This window comes from Oryctolagus cuniculus, chromosome 1 (genome assembly GCF_964237555.1).
Source record: "Oryctolagus cuniculus chromosome 1, mOryCun1.1, whole genome shotgun sequence".
Lineage (NCBI taxonomy): Eukaryota > Metazoa > Chordata > Mammalia > Lagomorpha > Leporidae > Oryctolagus > Oryctolagus cuniculus.
Genome location: NC_091432.1, coordinates 200350632 through 200369814, shown reverse-complemented (window position 1 = coordinate 200369814; position 19183 = coordinate 200350632). Strand labels below are relative to the sequence as shown.

The 19183-nt window shown below is 51.5% G+C and overlaps 1 protein-coding gene across 2 annotated transcripts in view; it reads left to right on the top strand.

Annotated features, from left to right (window-relative positions):
• The first annotated feature begins 630 nt into the window (after nucleotides 1–630).
• The window catches only part of FBXO10 (F-box protein 10), a 57554-nt gene continuing 39001 nt past the window's right edge, over nucleotides 631–19183 (top strand). For both annotated transcript variants that reach the window (XM_070054562.1, XM_051843964.2), the window contains exon 1: nucleotides 631–768. The gene's annotated coding sequence lies outside the window, so the exon portion shown is untranslated. The remainder of the gene's footprint in view (nucleotides 769–19183) is intronic.

Below are 19183 nucleotides of genomic sequence, written 5' to 3'. Positions count from 1 at the left end.
GCCTTCCCACGGGCTCTCGCGGCCCCTCTTCCATTTGGCTAAGTCCCCCTTCCCCGACACCCTCATTTTAAATAACTCTCGAGTTAAGCCGTATTTGTTGCCTGCCTGCCCTCCTCTAGAGAGCAGGAACCACAGCATTTGTGTTCACTTCGGTACCCATCAGAGTCAGAGCGGCAGCAACCCACACACGGCGTTTACCACGTGGCAGGCACCGGCGCCCCGCGTCCCCGCGCCTCAGGGAATGCACACTCCCGGCGTGTCGCCCCCCGCCCCCGGCCAGGGGTCAGGGGGACGGATCAGGGGCCCCAGCCCTGGGTGCTCCTCTCCGAGGAGCTCCCCGCCTCCCGACACGGCCTGTTTCACACAGTTAGGTGACCAGGATGCTCGGAACAGCCGCCTTCGCACTGCCCGCAGCGCGCCTCACCACAGCCGCCACCTACCCGTTCCGCGCCCGCCCCGCCGCGTGCGCAGCGCCCAGCCCGGAGCGCCCCGGGCGAGCGCCCCTGCGCCGGCCCCACGGCCACTCCGTGGACGCCCTCGCCACAGGCTCCGCGCGCGCGCCCGAAGCCCCTCCTCCGCGCGGGGGTCGGGGGCCCGCCCGCGGCTCCCGGCATCCCCCGGCCCGCACGCCACGTGACGGCGCGGCCCCGCGCCGGCTCCGGATCGTCGGCCGCCCCCAGGCGGGGCTCGCCGTCCCGGCTGCGCGCTGCGCCTCCTGCGGGGCGGCGCACGGCGTTCCGAGGGCGCCGGCGAGAGCTGCCTTGCCAGGTAGGAAGGGGCTGCCGGGGCCGGCGTATTCCGCCCGCGTGTCCCGGAGGCCCAGACGCCGGAGCGGGGGCGGCGGGGAGAGCGAGCTCGGGCTCGGGCGCTCTGGGGCCGCCCCCGACTCGGTCCTGGCGGAGGCTGAGCGTCCAGGTGGGCCCCGTCAGCCAGGGGCCGGGTGGCGATGAGGGGGTGCGCTCAGTCCGAGGAAGCGCCGTGCCTCGGCTTCCCCTCCCGTGAACCGCCCGGGCCGGGCTCGTGTTGCGTGTGTGTGAGTCAAGCCGAAGGGGACGAAGGCGTTTTGGGAACGGGAGAAGCCGTCACCTAGGGAGCAGGAGCGGGGCCGGGGCGGGCGCCCCTGTGTTGTGTGCACAGCGCGAGCCTCCCAGGCTCGGTTTCTGCATCTTTACAGAAAACCCCCTGTTAAGACGCCAATGCAGAACGGATGGCAGCGCCGTTTGAAGGGCCAGGCTGCAGTCAGCCGGCCCTGGGTTCAAGTCCTAGTGGTGGGACCGCAGGCCAGATGGGTTCGTCGTCTGCCGAAGGCGGTTAGTGATACTGTTGGCTCGGAGCTTGCCCGGGGGCTGGCACAGAAGTCTCCATAGACAGTGCAGTCAATACTCGCGGCAGCGTTGTCAAAATTCCTAATTCCCAGAGCGCTCCGCGTGCGGGGCCTTTAGAATTAATCATCCTCAAGCTTGTGTATATTTAGCCCAAAAAGCAGTGCGGTTCGGGTTCGGAGGACCCGGTCCCCTTTGCCTTCTCGTTGGCGATTGGCACGTGAACCTGTTCTTCCAATGCAGTGAGTCAGGCGGGATGGGAACAGGATTTACTCCAGCAGATGGATATCAGATTCCCTCGGAGGGAAAGAAGTGCCAAGCCTGTGCAGCCACCAAAAAGCACAGTAGAGGGCCTGGCAGCGCCCGCAATCCCACCGGCGCCTCCGGCGGACAGAGGAGCCGGAGCCAGAAAGAGGGCAGGACTTGGATCTTGCTGAGGAGTGTTTGGCACTGGGTGGTGGAGAGCGCGCGTGTTACTGGGCCTTGTGCTTTTCTGAAGCCCTGACCTAATTCTCTATTTATTCAGCAAGTATTTATGGAACTGCTGCTTGTACACCTGCTAGGCGCAGTGAGCAAGACAGGCAGGGGCCGGCCCCCCATGGGAGCTTTTCCTCTGTTAGTTTGAAGTTATATAATATCCTGTGTCCATATCCAGGTCTGTGCCCATCTGTGTGTCGGATCTCCTCCGTGCTGGCTCTGGGTACATTTTATAATAACAATAAGTTCCAGCTCCCGGGGAGCTTGCCTCCTAACAGCTGGCCCCAGAGGTGAAGCGCACAGGGAGGCCTGAACTCTCTCCGGGTCCTTCACAGCAGTCCTGGAGCCCGGGTGAAGCCTGGTGAGATGTTGCAGACAGAAAGTGCTGCCTCTCAGGGCATACAGGCAGGGGCTTCCTTGTCTTTCTGGCTACAGGCCTATAATTGTGCTAGGTTTCTATACAGAGCTGCCTTCACCATAGCACCTTCCCTCTGGTTTCCATGGATATCGGGATTGTATTTTCAGGGCAGCACAAGTGGCTGCTAAGTGCTGTGTGGTCAAGCAGTCACTTGTTCACTGTGGGTTTCTGTTTTCTGGTGGTGGTCCATTTTCTAGGGTTATTTTTTTTTCCCGGTTGCTGTGCAGTACATTCCTCCTTCCTTCCTTCTTTTATTGGATTAACATGTGTTGGTGGCAGGGGCAGGTGGGAGTAAACAGGTAAAAATATATATGGAGCTCGGTCGTAGGCACCTGGGAATCTTTGGAGGGGATAAAACATGGCATTACCATGTGTTAGTGGCAGATCAATGGGTGGTTTTTTCTTTGTTTGTTTGTTTGTTTTTAATGTCTGTTTGAGAGACAGAGACAAATGGAGCTCCCACCTACTGGTTCACTCTCCAAATGCCCACAGTGGCCAAGGCTGGGCCAGGGCCAAAGCCAATAGCTGGGAACTCAATCCAGGTCTCCCACATCGGTGACAGGAACCTGACGGCTGGGGTCACCACTGCTGCCTTCCAGGGTCTGCGTTAGCAGGAAGCTGGAGTTGGGAGTCAGAGCAGGGAAACCAACCCAGATACCCGGATAACGGAATGCCTGCTGGACACCGGCAGGGGGCCTCTGAGAAAGCCAGCAGGAGCCCTTCTTAAGGCAGGAGGGCCGGTGTGCTGGGCAGCCAGGAAGACACACATACTCTTCCCGGAACATGTGAGAGAAACAAGTTCCTTTTATGGCCTCAGTCGTTCGGAAATAATAGATGGCACAAGAAGCTTTTTGTTCTTGCAGTTTGCCCTGATGAATGAAGCGTCTCTTCTCAAGTCACTTGTCCTGTGCTTTGTTGGGAATGTCTGCTAATTTCTCTCATTGTCCTTCTTCTGGTAGCTCAGTGATTTATTAGTTTACCACTCAACTGAAATATTTGCTCTCGTGTGCATAAAGGAATGTACACAGATTCCCAAGTTGGGTTCTAATGCAGTCACATACTAATTTCTTTCTTTATTTAAAGATTTATTTATTTTTATTTGAAAGGCAGAGTTACAGAGCAGGGGATCAGACAAAGAGATCTTCTGTCCACTGGCTCACTCTCCAAATGACCACAACAACCAGGGCTGAGCCACGCCAAAGCTAGGAGCCAGGGGCTTCTTCCAGGTCTCCAACATGCATGCAGGGGCCCAAGTACTTGGGCCGTCTTCCGCTGCTTTCCTAGGTGCATTAGCAAGGAGCTGGATCAGAAGTGGAGCAGCTGGGACTCAAACCGGCACCCACATGGGATGTAGGCATCACAGGCCGTGGCTTTACCCACAATGCCAGTACGCTGGCCCCACATACTTCTTTCTTCCAAGTAGTCTTCCAAGCCCTCTGATGCCCTGCTTAGTGAGAAATCCTTGCTCTCTCTTCCAGGAACTCTGGAGGCTTTCAGAGTCTGCAGGGTCAGTCCTGTTGCTGCTGTGCGGTGTGGTTTCTGACACAGCTGTATGCCGTCACTGTTGAGCTGTCCTGCATGGTCCGGGGACGTGTGGCCGCTGCCACCGCATCCCTGCCAGTGTGATCCCATACTTGGATTCCGTGGTTACAGCTTCTGTAGTTCATGCTCACATGCTCACCATCCTGCCCGAAAGTGCTACTCTTAGGGGCTTGTGTTGAGCTTGTCACCAGGCTGGGCTCCCCTGGGCTCCAGGAGAGTTCCATTTTAGGGCAGCTGGGGTCCTTTCCTATCAGTGGCCTTGGTCAGGGTCACTTCATACCACACAAGAGAGTCCTGTATTTTTGAATATTTAATCAAGATTTGGGGTCTTAATCGCTCCTCTTCTTCCCTACCCCAACCAGGTTCCTTTGCCAAACTGGTTCTACTTCCTTTCTCAGGAGTGGCAGCTTTCAACAAGAAACCTACCCTAGGACGCTGGGTCCCTGCTCACCTCACTTTTCCATATGGAAGAGGGGTCATTGGGCAACTCTAACCGGAGCTTAGATCAGTTCCCAAGAGACTGTCTCCACCTGGAGGCCTAAAAAAAATTAGGCATTATTGAAAATTTAGTTGGGATTAAGCCTGTTAATGATTTGGGGGCAAGATTTTAATTATAAAATGAAGGATTTTAAGCAGGATTCAGGCTGTAGTATGTGTTTAGTGCTGTGTTATCATCCTCCCTGCTCAAAATAAGGTTGTTTCCTAACTATGCTATATCCTTGTAACAGCCAGGGATACTTGGTCTCATACATGTTGATTAAAAAATTATTGGCAAAGCCCCAGGAACCCCACACAGCCACATCAGCCGCTGTGTCCTCTCCAAAGCCAAGAAGTCTGAGTGTGCCAGAAGCATGGGCCAGCCATGGCTACAGAAACTAACCTTGTGTCCTGTGCTGTTAATAAAAATATTTTGGATGGGGCGGGCATTGTGGTGTAGCGGGTTAAGCTTCTGCCTGCAGTGCCAGCATCCCATATGGGCACTGGTTCGAGTCCTGGATTTGAGTTCTTGTGAATGATCAGCTTAGACTGTCTGAACTATAAAAAGAAAATATGTTGAACTTAAGAAGAAAATTTCTCATCCATCCTCACTCTTCATGTGTCTGTCTCGCTCATGTCTCTCAATCTCTCCACTGTTCCTGTCTTAATTTGGTTTAATTCCTCACACAAGTTTCCCAAGTTGGCCTCTACCTGCAAGGGGCATGCCCAGTATCTGGTCACAGACAGACCAGACACTGCCTCTGATGCCTGCATCCCATGTGGGCACTGGTTCAAGTCCCAGCTGCTCCACTTCTGATCCAGCTCCTTGCTAATGCACCTAGGAAAGCAGTGGAAGATGGCCCAAGTGCTTGGGCCCCTGCACGCATGTTGGAGACCTGGAAGAAGCCCCTGGCTCCGAGCTTTGGCGTGGCTCAGCCCTGGTTGTTGTGGACATTTGGGGAGTGAGCCAGTGGACAGAAGATCTCTTTGTCTGATCCCCTGCTCTGTAACTCTGCCTTTCAAATGAAAAGTGTCTGTGCTTTGGGGGGCAGCACTGAGTGGCAACCCCACCAGGACAACAGGGCATGGGCATGGGAGCTGAGTCCCCTGGGGAACCAGAGCGGGACGATGTGCTAGGCAGACATGTTACAGCTTCCACAGGCCACTGCACCAGTCGTGGCTGGCAAGGGATACTGGGAAGGAAGAGGCTGGAGAGGTTGCAGTTGGAGCGAACTCAGTTTATCTGCCCAGGGTGACAGGGGGGACCATCACCTGCTCACAAGCCCGCTGACTGCGAAGGAAAGCCACAGGACACAGCGTCTGCTCAGACAGTTCCTGGCCTGCCAACCACTGGACAGGGTGGCGTTGTCAGCTGAGGACACGGCGGGGTCTGTAGCAGCTGAGGTGAGGGAGAGCTGGTGTGGGGGTGTACCCACAGGCCCTTAGGAGAGAAGCTTGTACAGCTCCTATTCATGGAGGGGCAGCCCTAGATGAACAGGTTTTCACCCATAAAATCTTGCTGCGTCCCTACTTCCTAATCAAAACCCACTGGGTAAGAAATGAGACACTAGACCCACGAGCTGCACTGATGCTAGGCTCACCTGGGACCTGTATGTGACCTCGTAGGGAAAAAGATGTGTGGTCTGTCTCGGATATTTGCACCGGGGACTACTGAAAGGCAGAAGCCGAAGTGGCTTCTGAGTCAGGCTTTGAGGAGTCCTGGCAAGCAGATGTGGAGAGGAAGCAGAAGCAGTGTGTGTAGACTGCAGGTGAGAGGAGAATGGAGCAGAGCCCCCAGCTGCCAAGGACCTTGGAGGCGCCCAGGGGTCAGACCTGTCGTTCCAGACACTGGGAGACCACCTCCTTCTGGGTTTCTGTTTCTGCATCCCCGGAAGATCCTATTATCCTTAGTATCTGTGTGTACCCTGTGACAAGCCCTCCCTTAATTGCACCTGTCATCCAAAGGCTCCTGAGAACCGATGTGTGGGAGCTGGGGGCAGCGCCCCTACAGAGAAATTTCTCTGCCATGCTGTTCCAGTCTTCCTCTTCTGAATAACACAGCTTATTGTCTGTGCCATTGAAAATGCCCAGGAGCTGCAAGCGTCGTTGGCTCGGTTACAGTAAGGAATCCTCAGCCACCACCACCTGGCCTGGTGGCGTCTGTACCGTAGGCCTCAGAGGAGACAGGGAGCTCTGCACCTGTCATGTCTTTATCCCCTGCCTCAGTAGAGAACCCCAGCTTCACTTACTGGCTACGGTTTATATTTCTAACCTGTGGAGAGAGTAGGTTCGAAGTTTGATAGAGAGAAAGAGAAAGGAATGTAAGGACAGGGCAGAGATTGGGGGTGGGGAGCTTCTTCACCACGTGCTGTGTGTTCGCTGTGCACGTGCGCACTGTTCACTGCTTTCCCTCCACTGTCTTTCCACCCACGGCTATTCCCTTAGCGGGTGGAGGGTATGGGCCTCGTTTTTATAGATCAGGAAGCCCAGATGAGATGGGCCGACTCCATGGAATGTGTAATTTCACAGGCAAAGTAGCATTCACTTGGTGTGGAAGTGCCTCAAGCAGAGAGTGATGAAAGAGAAGTGGCTGGGGAGCAGTGTGCGGCTGAGTGGGCAGCAGGAGGTGGTGGGCAGGGCACACTGGCCAGACAGTTCCCTTTGCAGACCACGCTGGTGCGACAAGGCCAGAGGGAAGCGGCCACAGCATCCGGATTGGTTAGGGGTCCACTTCAGCTGTGCTCAGGGCACCTCAGAACCTTCAGGGGAAAATGGAATCCAAAGATAACATGAATTTCCGTGGACATTCTAGAGTCCCCTCGCATGTATTCCTAGTTGCTGCTGGCGGGCAGAGGGGCCCTTGATGTTCAGATTCTGCTGTGAGGCCCCCCGCTCTTTGGGCCAGGCTTCCTAACTGAGCGTTACTTTGTCACATCTGACACAGACACTGTGTGACACTGTATGCCTAGGAATTGCAGGGCTACATTCATCCTTGTTCTGTGCACTGTGATTTTATGTATCCCTGATGGAGAGGCTGGAAGAATCCATACTGTCATTTCACAAGCTGGGAAGCAGAGTACTCCCCGAAGGGAACTGGGAGGCAGGCGGTGGGTGGTAAGTGGACAGGCTTTGGACACTCCAGGTCAAGAATCCCAGCAGTGTGCTTTCTAAGTGAAAAGAGCGTAACCAGTTCTGGAAACTGGGAATAAGGTTACTGGGTTGGGGGTTGTTGCAAGTGCTCTTTGAGGTTCCCTGTGCAAACCACCTGCTATTTAGAAAGCCCTTAAAGCACCCTCCCCTGCACCCTCAAGGTCATCCACTGAGTTTGTGTGAGAATCAGCAAGACAGCTGAGGACTTGGGATTCCTTGTCCAGTGCTGGTCATCCTAGGTGACCCACAGTGAACAGCCAGTGCACTGAGAGGCAGAGCAGGCCCTTGGGGCCCTGAGCCCACTCAGAAAGCGTTGTACCTGCATCAGAACGCAGTGTTCTGGGTCTTGTCATCAAATTCAGAGCTGAAAATGAGAAACAGCTGGTTAGTTTTTGAGCCGAACAGACCTAAAATTTCAGAAAATGGTGAAAAGCCTACCTGAGATTTTGTTTTTTAAAGATTTATTTGAGGGGCCGGTGCTGTGGCACAGCAGGTTGAAGCCCTGGCCTGAAGTGCTGGCATCCCATATGGGCGCCGTTTCTAGTCCCAGCTTCTGCTCTTCTGATCCAACTCTCTGCTATGGCCTGGGAAAGCAATAGAAGATGGCACAAGTCCTTAGGCCCCTGCACCCACGTGGGAGACCTGGAAGAAGCTCCTGGCTCCTGGCTTTGGATCGGTGCAGCACCGGCCGTTGTGGCCATCTGCAGAGTGAACCAGCGGATGGAAGACCTCTCTCTCTGTCTCTACCACTCTCTGTAACTCTGTCTTTCAAATAAATAAAATAAATCTTAAAAAAAAAAAAAAAAAGATTTATTTGAAAGGCAGAGTTACAAAGAGAGAGGTTGGGGCGGGGGGTGGGGTGTGGGCAGAAAGAGATCTTTCATCTACTAGTTCACTCTCCAGGTGGCCTATAGCAAGGGCTGGGCCAGCCCAAAGCCAGGAGCTTCACCCTAGTCTCCTGCAGGGGTGGCATGGGCCCAGGCACTTGGGCCATCCTCTGCTGCTTTCCCAGGCACATTAGCAGGGAGCTGGATCAGAAGCAGAGCAGCTGGGACTTTAACCAGCGCTTGTATGGGATGCCAGTGTCAGCCTAACCTACTGTACCACAATACCAGTCCCTACCTGAGGTTTTTGTCATCTTCAGTGTTAAGTTTTGTCTCATTTCCAATAGTGTGTGTATTTATAGGTATGTGTATAGGGTTCCTTGTGATTCATAATACTTTACTGTTACAATTTTCATGTATTTATTTCAGAGGTAGAGACAGAGAGAGCTCCCAAATGCTCTATCCACATGGCCCACATGGTTTGCAGAGACCCAACTTCTTGAGCCGTCATCTGTTGCCTTCCACGGTGTGCATTAACAGGAAGCTAGAATTAGGAGCAGACCAAAGACTTGGACCCAGGCACTTAAATATGGGATGCCAGCATCCCATCTTGTGTCTTGACTACTAGGCCAAACTCTTGCCCCCTCTCTATTACTTTAGAATAGTTTTTAAGGACAGGCATATGGTCCAGGGGTTAAAATGCTGGTTAAGGCACCTGCAGGGGACTGGTGCTGTGGCATAGTGGGTAAAGACTCCACCTGCAGTGCTGGCATCCCATATGGGTGTCTGTCTGAGTCCTGGCTGCTCTACATCCCATCCAGCTCTCTGCTGTGGCCTGGGAAAGCAGTAGAAGATGGCCAAAGTCCTTGGGCCCCTGCACCTGCATGGAAGACCAGGCAGAAGCTCCTGGCTCCTGGCTTCGGATCAGCACAGCTCCGGCTGTTGTGGCCATCTGGGGAGTTAACCAAAGGATGGAAGTCCTCTCTCTCTACCTCTGTCTCTCTGTAACTGCCTTTCAAATAAATAAATTAATTAAAAAAAAAAAAACCTGCAGGGACACAGTTGTCCCCTGGTTTGACATCCTACTTCTGAATCCAGCTTACTGCTAATGCAGACCCTGGGAGCAGAGATGATGGCTCGAGTATCTCAATTATAGTTGGGTTCCTGCCACATACGTGGGAGACCAGAATTGAGTTTCCATCTCCCAGGTTTGGCCTGGCCCAGCCTGGCCTGTTGCAGGCATTTGGGAGAGGACCAGCAGATGCGAGCTCTCTCTTCTTCTATTTCCCTCTCTAAATAGAGATACAGATATAGGGAGATATAGATATCTTTTCTCCCACGTAGATTTTTTTAAGTTAAAAAGGTATGTTCTTGCTGGCTCCGCAGCTCAATAGGCTAATCCTCCGCCTGCGGCGCTGGCACATTGGGTTCTAGTCCTGGTCGGGGCACCAGATTCTGTCCCAGTGGCTCCTCTTCCAGTCCAGCTCTCTGCTGTGGCCTGGGAGTGCAGTGGAGGATGGCCCAAGTCCTTGGGCTCTGCACCCACATGGGAGACCAGGAGGCCAGTACCTGCCTCCTGACTTCGGATCAGCGCCGTGTGCCGGCCGCAGCATGCTGGCCGCAGCGGCCATTGACAGGGTGAACCAACGGAAAAGGAAGACCTTTCTCTCTGTCTCTCTCTCTGTCCACTCTGCCTGTCAAAAAAAGGTATGTTCTTTATAAATTAAAAAATTTCAAATTAAAATCCATAAAACTAGGGAAATCTTGATCAGAAGAAAGATTTTACGTTAACCCATGGCAGCTGCCTGGTTAACAGAGTTCTGGTTAGGTACCCGGGCTTTGTGTGCCCACAGTGGTGGCAGTCTGTGCCTCCGTTACTTTTCAGTGAACTCGAACTCCTGCCACTTTGGTACTCACCCAGCCTCCCCCAGGTAGAGAGTGTTACCGGAGAAATTACAGGGTTCTTGTCTTCGCGCAAGAAAGAATTCAGGCATGAGACAGAGAGTAGTGGGAGGTAAAATAGCAAGGTTTATCAGGGAAGGGACATTATCCGTAAGAATGGATGGGCACTTCTCCAGACAAGACCTGGGAAAGAGTAGTTGCTCAGACTGGGGGGGGGGGGGGGGGGCGGAGGTTACGTGGTTGAGTGGAGTGGAGTACACCTGGCCAGACCAGGTGGGAGGCTCAGCAGAGAGGCAGAGGGCTGAGCGCGCTTGGGGGGGGGGGGGGGAGGGGTAAGGAGATGGGTCTTTGTCTTCACACATCTCCTCCTGAAACAAAGGATTTTATGGCTGTAAATATTAAGAAGCTCCTATCTGAGTTTTCCCTTGAAGGTATCAGACAGGAGGAAACCTAGCTGGCGCCATCCTGGATTCAGAGGAAGGGTGACCAGGACCCCCTAGAGAATGGGGATCCGGAGCAGGGTGTTTGAAATGCAGATACTGGGCTGCATCTGGGAGATTGTGGAAGATTTGTCAGGCAGAAGGGGTGGGGACCTCCACCTGGCAGGTTATCAGGTAGAAGGGGGCAGGGCAGGATTCGAAGACCGGGCTGCCCCTGAAACATTGTCAGGATGACTCTGAGATGCAGATGCATATGCTGGACATAGATGTCTTCCCTTTAGGCCTTTATGTCACACACACATAAGCGCATAACTGACTTCCTACCTAACAGAGAGCAGATGTGCTTCCTGCAGTAGACAGACCTGGGCTTGGAAGCCGCGTGAAGTCACCTGCCCTCAAGACCGGCGGGGGAGGGAGAGGCAGAGCCCAGACTAGAACAGGAAGCCCCTGGGTCCCTTTTGTCTGAGTCATTCAGCTGGGACCCAGCCAGCTCCTCGTTGCCCCCAGGTCACCTAGAAACTCCTCACCCTTGGCTGAGGATGTCCCATGGGAGCTAACCTAGCTGACCTTTCTCACTGACCCCTCGGGCTGCCCTTAAGGAGCCCTGAGCCCGGCTGGAGGTTCCCTCATGCAGGGTTTGGCTGACACTGTCTCCTCTGCCCACATGCCCTTGTTGCCTCCCCACAGCCGGCCTAGCCGCCAGCTCTTCCGTGAGGCTTGGCCTCTGGGGTCGGCCTGCACCCCTCTCTAGCACTCATCCAGGGCAAGTCATTTGTCCCGGAAACTCTCTCGGGCTCTGTTTCTTCATCTGTGGAATGAAGACAATATTACTTTCAGCCAGCGCTTCTCAGACTCATGGTCTGAGGAGACACAGGTTTCCTGATCTTGTGAAAATACCAATTCTGACTTAGTAAGTAGGGTGGTGCCCACACTCTGGCCTTTCTTAACAAGTTGCGAGTCCGAGGTGCGGGGCGCATTGTGAGCCGGAGGCTTTGAGGAGGTGAAATGACGCGTGTTGAAGGTGTTCCAGTGCAGCGTTGTTTCCACTTCTTTTCTGATTTCCTTAGCTGGAGTCATCTGTTTATTCTTTAAACCAGGGGTGTAGAGGCTTTTCTCTGCCAAGGGCCAGTCGGGTATTTATAACATGTGCAATCCATACATACAAATGGCCAACTTAAAAATGAGCCTGCTGCAGATTTATTGAATTGTGCATCCCACCCGCAGTTGCTTTGGTGGAACCAGAGCAGGTGATCTCATGGGCCTTACACAGCCAGCGGGCTGCACATTCCCCACCCCTGCTTTAACACAGGCTTCCCCTCCTTGGATAGCCTGAAGCCTGAAGTGCTTTTTTTCTGTTTCATTGTGTGGGTTTTGCTTTAGGGTAGATGTATCCTTGTCCTTTACCAGACTTGAGAGCAGAGTCTTTGCTTGATTTTCCATTGACATCCTCATGGTGCCTCCCACATGGTCTTGTACACAGCAAAAGTTCTATTCATTCTGGAGTTTTACTCCTTTTGTGTGTTTTTTACTCACAGGGACCTGTGTGGCAGTAGGCATCTGTAGGTACTGACCTGAGTAGTCTCAGCACCAGCTAATGACAAGGGTGATTGTTCGTTCATTCCTAAGTGTTTGTTGAGCGCCCATCCTGGGCAATGTACGGTTCTAGGCTTAAGGTGGAGCAGTGACACAAAGCTTCTGCCCTTCGGGAACTGACAGTTCACTCATGGGAGGCAGACAGTAAAGCGTATTATTCATAGAGCTGTAGGCTGCTGGAGGTCGGACAGTTGAAAGGAGCGGCCGAGAGCCGCCATAAAATAGCCTTAATAAAACAGTCCTGGGAAATGGGGAGTAAACTAAGTTCACAGAGAAAGCAGATAGCTACTACCCAGAGATAAGGGCTACTACCCAGAGATAAGGGCTACTACCCAGAGATAAGGGCGACAGAACATCCTGGTATGCACCTAAGCCCCCTCCCCTGTGCTTGTTCAAGCTTAACAAAGAAACCGTGAGGCACGTAGGGCACGTAGCCACCCCTTTCTGCTCTTCAAGGACCCCCTCCCCTTGTCCAAGCTTAGACACGTAGGGCACGTAGCCCCCGTTTCTGTTCTCTCCTCCTCCTCGACGACCTCCTCCCCTTGTAGTTACCCAATAAACTTATGCCACCCTATGGTATGTTAATTTTGTGGTTTTGCCCCTTAAAAGCTGTGTGAGATAGCTGCTCGGGGCTCCTCTCGCTTGCTTGCTGCTTGCAGCAGTAGAGGGCCCATTTGTACAAATGAAATAAATTACCTCCTGTTCTATTGCATCGTCTGGTCCGGAGTCTGTGTTTCTGGGGTCGTCACAAGAGGACACCGCTTTTGGGGTCCTACATCTGGGGGCTCGTCCGGGATTTGGGGGACCCCAGACTCCCACACTCCATCGGCCAGACGGAGGTAAGTTTGCTTACTTGTGTATTATTGTAACTGTGGTTTGTACTGTTTGTCCTTGTCTGCCAGGACGACGTGGAATCCGTCCTGGGGCGCCTGTACAGGCTCAGTACTGACTGGACCAAAGGGGAGACAGACGTGTCGTGAGGCCCCTGGTCCAACCCTGGAGGACGCTCCAGTGGTGGTCTGGGAAGGAGGGAAAGAGAGTGTTTCCCTTCTTCAAAGGGAGAGCCTGGCCAAACGGCCGCTCCCTTCTGAAATTCTGGTTTTGGTTTTGTCTCGGTCTGTTGCTGCGCGGCTTGTGATTTCAGACGTGTCCTGAGACCCCTGGTTCAACCCTGGAGAACGCTCCAGTGGTGGTCTGGGAAGGAGGGAAAGAGGGAATTTCCTTTCTTCCAGGGGAGAGCCTGGCTAGACTGCCGCTCCCTTCTGATAGTTTCGGTTTTGTCTCGGTCTGCTGCCGCGCGGCTTGTGATTTGTGTTCTGTGTGTCACTGTTTTTGTTGTCCTTTATCTCTTACTGTCTCCCCCATCTGTTTTTATTGTTGTGTTTGATTGCTAGATGTATACTTGTATGAAAAATGTGTATTGTATTCTTATGATGTGTTAATTATGTCTACTTCTCAATGCAACTCTAGGGCCAAATGTAAGGACAAATTTTTGGAATGGAGAGGCTTGTACCTAGATTTGGCTCTGGTAACCAAGAAACTTTGCTGCCGAATGACCTTCTCCTGCTCCTTGGGAGCCTGGCCAGCTCCCGGGGAGGAGGATAAAGGAATGTTTTCTGATAAACAGGTGGGCATGCTTCATGTCTCGGCTCTCTGGCCAAGACCCGAGATGGGACGCACTGCTTGCCTAACATCTTGGCAATGAGCCACCCTTGTCCTTGGGGGCTTTTAGGGGGAGACGGAGCAAGCCTCTGTTGCTGCTGTTTCGTTTCGGGGGGGAACACGCAATCAAGCTGAATGTTAAATGTGCCCGTGATGATTACTAATAATGTTTAATTCTCAGTATGGATCCTTCTCCGGAGCTGTGTGAAGATTGCCTAGTGATGCCCACAGTACTGTAAATTCTACAAAACTTAAGTACAACGTGAACATGATCAATTGGCTACTGTGATTGAGGTGTTCTGTGACAGTCCCTTTAATGAGAAATTAACAAAATGGATTAATAACAGGACATTCAGGACCTGACGCTCTGCTTGGTATGTCATTACAAAAATCATCAAGGAGGGCTATGCCTGATAAATGAGGGTGCTATAAATGTGGGCAACAGGGACATGTACAAAAATTATCCAGAAGTCAAAAATCAAAATAAGGCTCTTCCTGGGATTTGCTTCCAGTGCTAAAGGGGAAGGCATTGGGACAATAAATGTCACTCCAAAACTGATAAAGAAGGTAATTCATTAAAAAACAGAGTTCAGGAAACTGGAAGCGGGGCCAGCCTCAGGCCCTCCCTACAGGGATCAGTGGACCATCTTGCTATAGTATCATTAAAGCAATGGAGCCATGTTTATTGCAACATTCTGTTAATCTATGCTCCTTTACCATCTTTCCTGTAAATAATTTTAGTGTGCACTACAAGGCTTGCAGCGTATTTCTTGCAGATTAAAAGTAACTAAGTCTGTGCACAGCAGACAGCTAAAAAGTAATTTACTGTCACAAATTGGCGTAGTTGGCAGGATCTGCAAGTATGCAAAGCAATGCCTTTCTTTAAAAGAAAAACTGAAGTTGCATGTGTAACCTGTGATGTTCCTGGCTGGAAAGACCTTCAGATCGCCTCTTTGGTGAAGGAATGGGCTCTCTGCTCAGAATCGAGTGAGAATTGGGATGGCAAGTTACAGAGTGCACAGCCTCCACAAGTTATTGAGGTTTTGCTATCAGTGCCGGTGGAAAAGGGGGATGAACTATAGGCTTTGGGGAGGTGAGAATGGATTTTGTTATCTGCATACTGATGCATGTATAAGCAATTAAAAAATAAGTACAGACACCTTGCGGCGCCGGCACACCGGGTTCTAGTCCCAGTTGGGGCGCCGGATTCTGTCCCGGTTGCCCCTCTTCCAGGCCAGCTCTCTGCTATGGCCAGGGAGTGCAGTGGAGGATGGCCCAGGTGCTTGGGCCCTGCACCCCATGGGAGACCAGGAAAAGCACCTGGCTCCTGGCTCCTGCCAGGATCAGCGCGGTGCGCCGGCTGCAGCGGCGGCCATTGGAGGGTGAACCAACGGCAAAAGGAAGACCTTTCTCTCTCTGTCTCTCTCTCACTGTCCACTCTGCCTGTCAAAAAAAAAAAAAAAAAAAAGTACAGAATAAATATAAATTAAAAAAAATACTGCCCTTTAGAGTCAAACTGCTAGGTAGTGGTAAAAAAATTATATCAAGCTCCTGTACTGCTGCCAGGGCCAACTAAGGTTATTCAGTGTAAACAATACAAAATTCCAGGTGGACATAAAAAAAAAAAAATCTAAAACAGTAAAAAAATTATCTTAGTGCTGAGTGATGATTCCCATAATCACTAAAAGGAATTATCTAATTTGGCATGTTAAGAAATCAGATGAAACCTGAAAAATGACTGTGGATTACAGGGAATTAAACAAAGTTACTCTCCCATTGACTGCTACAGTCCCAGATACCATCATTTTGATGTAAAAGGTCACAAACATAAAAGCGTGTTCTTGATAAGGAAAGTTAAAAGAAAGAGATACTTTTAAAAGGATATGATTTGTAAAAATTGTTTATCTTAATGGCTGGTTTATACTGGAATGAAAAAAAGGGGGGGGAAGAGAAAGGTTTGAGCAAGTTACAGAAGGTGTGAGAAAGTCGCAAAATGTTATGGGAAGAAAAAATCTTTGGTTATTTTCTTTGACATAAAATCAAAATCTGATCCTCTGTTAAAGCAATGAGTTAAAGTAATCTATTATGTTCTCTTGATGTCTCTGTTGAATTCTAACTGCTTAAAAACAGCTGTAAAAAGAGCAGTGGTGAAATGGAGGGATCCTATCACCAATCAATGGAATGGACCTGATCCAGTACTGGTATTGGACAAGGGCTCCTAAGGGATGGGTTTTTCCATGTAACCAACATGCCTTTCTGCAATTGCTCCCTGGGCCGTGTGGCCCTGATGCTAACATCTGTATTTACAGCAGCGGATAGAGCACGTCAGTGGCGTGCTTTACCTGAAGACTACAATAACAACGTCATCCTAATAGGAGAAGACACTGCCCTTGCCATGGCTGCATCAGTAGTAAGTGTTCCTGGACTGGCTTTTGAAAATAATCGTGGACTATAAAGGCTTACATGTTTGGTGACCAAAGCAATCAATCTTACTGCTACTGTGCTATCCAATATAGCCAAAGAATTGGATCAAGTTCACTCAGGAGTGCTTTTAAGCCATGCAGCTAACAATTACTTGCTGTTAAAAAAATCATATAAGTTGTAAATCTGTACCTGGGGGATGTTATTTTAACATTACTAACAATGTGCCATATATAGAGTCTGTTATTGATAAACTTAAGAGTAAAATGCAACATATGTTTATTACTAACCCACTATTCACTTGAAGGGTTTCAATGGATTCATTGGTTATTAATGTTGGCTGGACTGCTACTGCTTTTCCCACTTTGTATGGGATGTCTTCCGTGTGTTCTGCATTTTATGCTGACTTCCCTATAGTATGAATGGACTGAGATTCATCATTTAAAACTTCGTACCAAGCCTCCTTTGTAATCAAAATAATTGATATTTGGCTGTATGTTTCATCTCTCACCTAATGTTGGGATGGAATGGTACTCAAAGACGGGTAAGACGCTCAGCATCCTGTACCAACCTAAGACAGGGCTCTAGGCCAAGCTGCCAGAGTTACCGATGACGGGTAAGGACAGAGATGACTGAGGGCAACCTAAGACAGAGGCCATTCTCAATTTAAAAAAAAAAAAAAAAGGAGGAGATGTGGGGACCCATGGCTGGCCATGGGCCCACATGCTAAGGCCTGGCTTGCTGATCATTGGCATTAGTCCTCACGCAACAGTATCAAGCCCTGGCCACCAGTGACCGTATTGAAACCCCTCATTAATGGGCACACAATTTTAGGATTAAAATTAGTTCAAAGAGAAAATGGGGGAATGAAAGGAGCGGCCGAGAGCCGCCATAAAATAGCCTTAATAAAACAGTCCTGGGAAATGGGGAGTAAACTAAGTTCACAGAGAAAGCAGATAGCTACTACCCAGAGATAAGGGCTACTACCCAGAGATAAGGGCTACTACCCAGAGATAAGGGCGACAGAACATCCTGGTATGCACCTAAGCCCCCTCCCCTGTGCTTGTTCAAGCTTAACAAAGAAACCGTGAGGCACGTAGGGCACGTAGCCACCCCTTTCTGCTCTTCAAGGACCCCCTCCCCTTGTCCAAGCTTAGACACGTAGGGCACGTAGCCCCCGTTTCTGTTCTCTCCTCCTCCTCGACGACCTCCTCCCCTTGTAGTTACCCAATAAACTTATGCCACCCTATGGTATGTTAATTTTGTGGTTTTGCCCCTTAAAAGCTGTGTGAGATAGCTGCTCGGGGCTCCTCTCGCTTGCTTGCTGCTTGCAGCAGTAGAGGGCCCATTTGTACAAATGAAATAAATTACCTCCTGTTCTATTGCATCGTCTGGTCCGGAGTCTGTGTTTCTGGGGTCGTCACAAGAGGACACCGCTTTTGGGGTCCTACACAGTGTGTTTGATCCATCTCGGTGAATTTCCTCTTCAGGCACTGGGTCGGCTGGCCGCCCTGGTCTGTAGGCGCCTTGTCACTTTTCACACGGCTTGCCCCTAGGTGTGGCACAGTCCTTCCTCAGGTCCCCTGCTCCAGCCCACAGATCTACTTACACTCAAACATCAGTGAGCTAAGAGGTTACCAGGGACCAGAGAAAGGGCTTCACCGTGTGGCCCACAGCAGACCGCGCAGACATCTGTATGAGACATCTCCAGAGTCCCTTTCTGAGAGTGTTAACTGCAGGGGTGCCCTGCTGGCAACTCCCCCTGCAGATGCTTGGCCTTACTGTGGTCTCTGACCATGGTGCCTGGCAAACTGAGCAGCCCACAGAGCCCGCCCTGCTCAGAAGTAGGCGGAGTGTAGACAGCAAAACAAAGCAAAAGCGTTCCTTCTAGTGCCTCCCATCTGAGTCCTGCACAGCGTTCTCAGGGATCCCTTCCCACGTCTCCCTTCTGAGTCCTTTTCCACTGCATGCCCTGGGAGGTGAGACTGGTCGAGCTCTTGGCCATCACACCTCCTCTCTCCACTGTGTCACAGGGATTTCATCCCTTGCCGTGCTTGGAAACCATTCAGGTCTCTGTTTAAGTGTCCCTCTCTCAGAGGCCTTCCCTGACATCTGAAATAGCGCATGCGCACACAGCTCGCCTGCTTTGACATTAACCTGGGTTCGACTGATTGTCTCTGAAGGGGGGGACTTGTTTACTGCCTGGCATGCGGTAGGCCGTCAGCGGGTACTTGTTGGATAGGGGTTTTTTTCTTTGAAGATTCTCAGGATCTTCATGAGTATGCAGAGCAGCCATCACGTCAGCTGAGAGATGGGAAATAGCTCAAGGCACAGGGCTGGGAAGCGCAGAGCCTGCTTGTTGAGAGCCACGTCTCTTGAGGTTCGCCCCCAGGAGGGGGCCTCTGCTTCTCCCACAGAGGCTGGGGACACCAGGGGGCCTGGAGGCACAGGAACACCTCTGGAGGGAGAGGGAAGAGGGTGCCACATAGACCCCCAGTTCTCACACTCTTAGGAAGACATAAAAAGTAGACTAGGTTGTGGTCTGCCCCTCCCACCCGAGGTGGGCTCCCACCGTCGCCATTATTTTCCCATGTATTTTTTCCATGTCTTCACAGGTGCACAGCCGCTGGGAGACGTCTGTTACACCCTCAGAGGCCCCAGTGGCACAAAGGAAGGGCAGAGCTTGAGTACTTTCTTTAAAGGTGTTACCTAGTTATAGAACCCCAGTGGGTTCGTGTAAAGATACAGTAAATAAAGCTAGTGGAACATGGGGAGTATGGCATTTGAATGAAAGGGAATCCTCATCTGAGCTCAGAGGGCGGGGCCTGGGGGAGAATTGCTGTCTCACTCTGGATTCAGAGCCCTGGAGTTGGGAGGAAGGCGGTGCTGAAGGCTGGAAGCTCTGCTGGCATCCCCCCTTGCCCCGCGAGGCCGGCTGAGGACCACTGGCCCCCT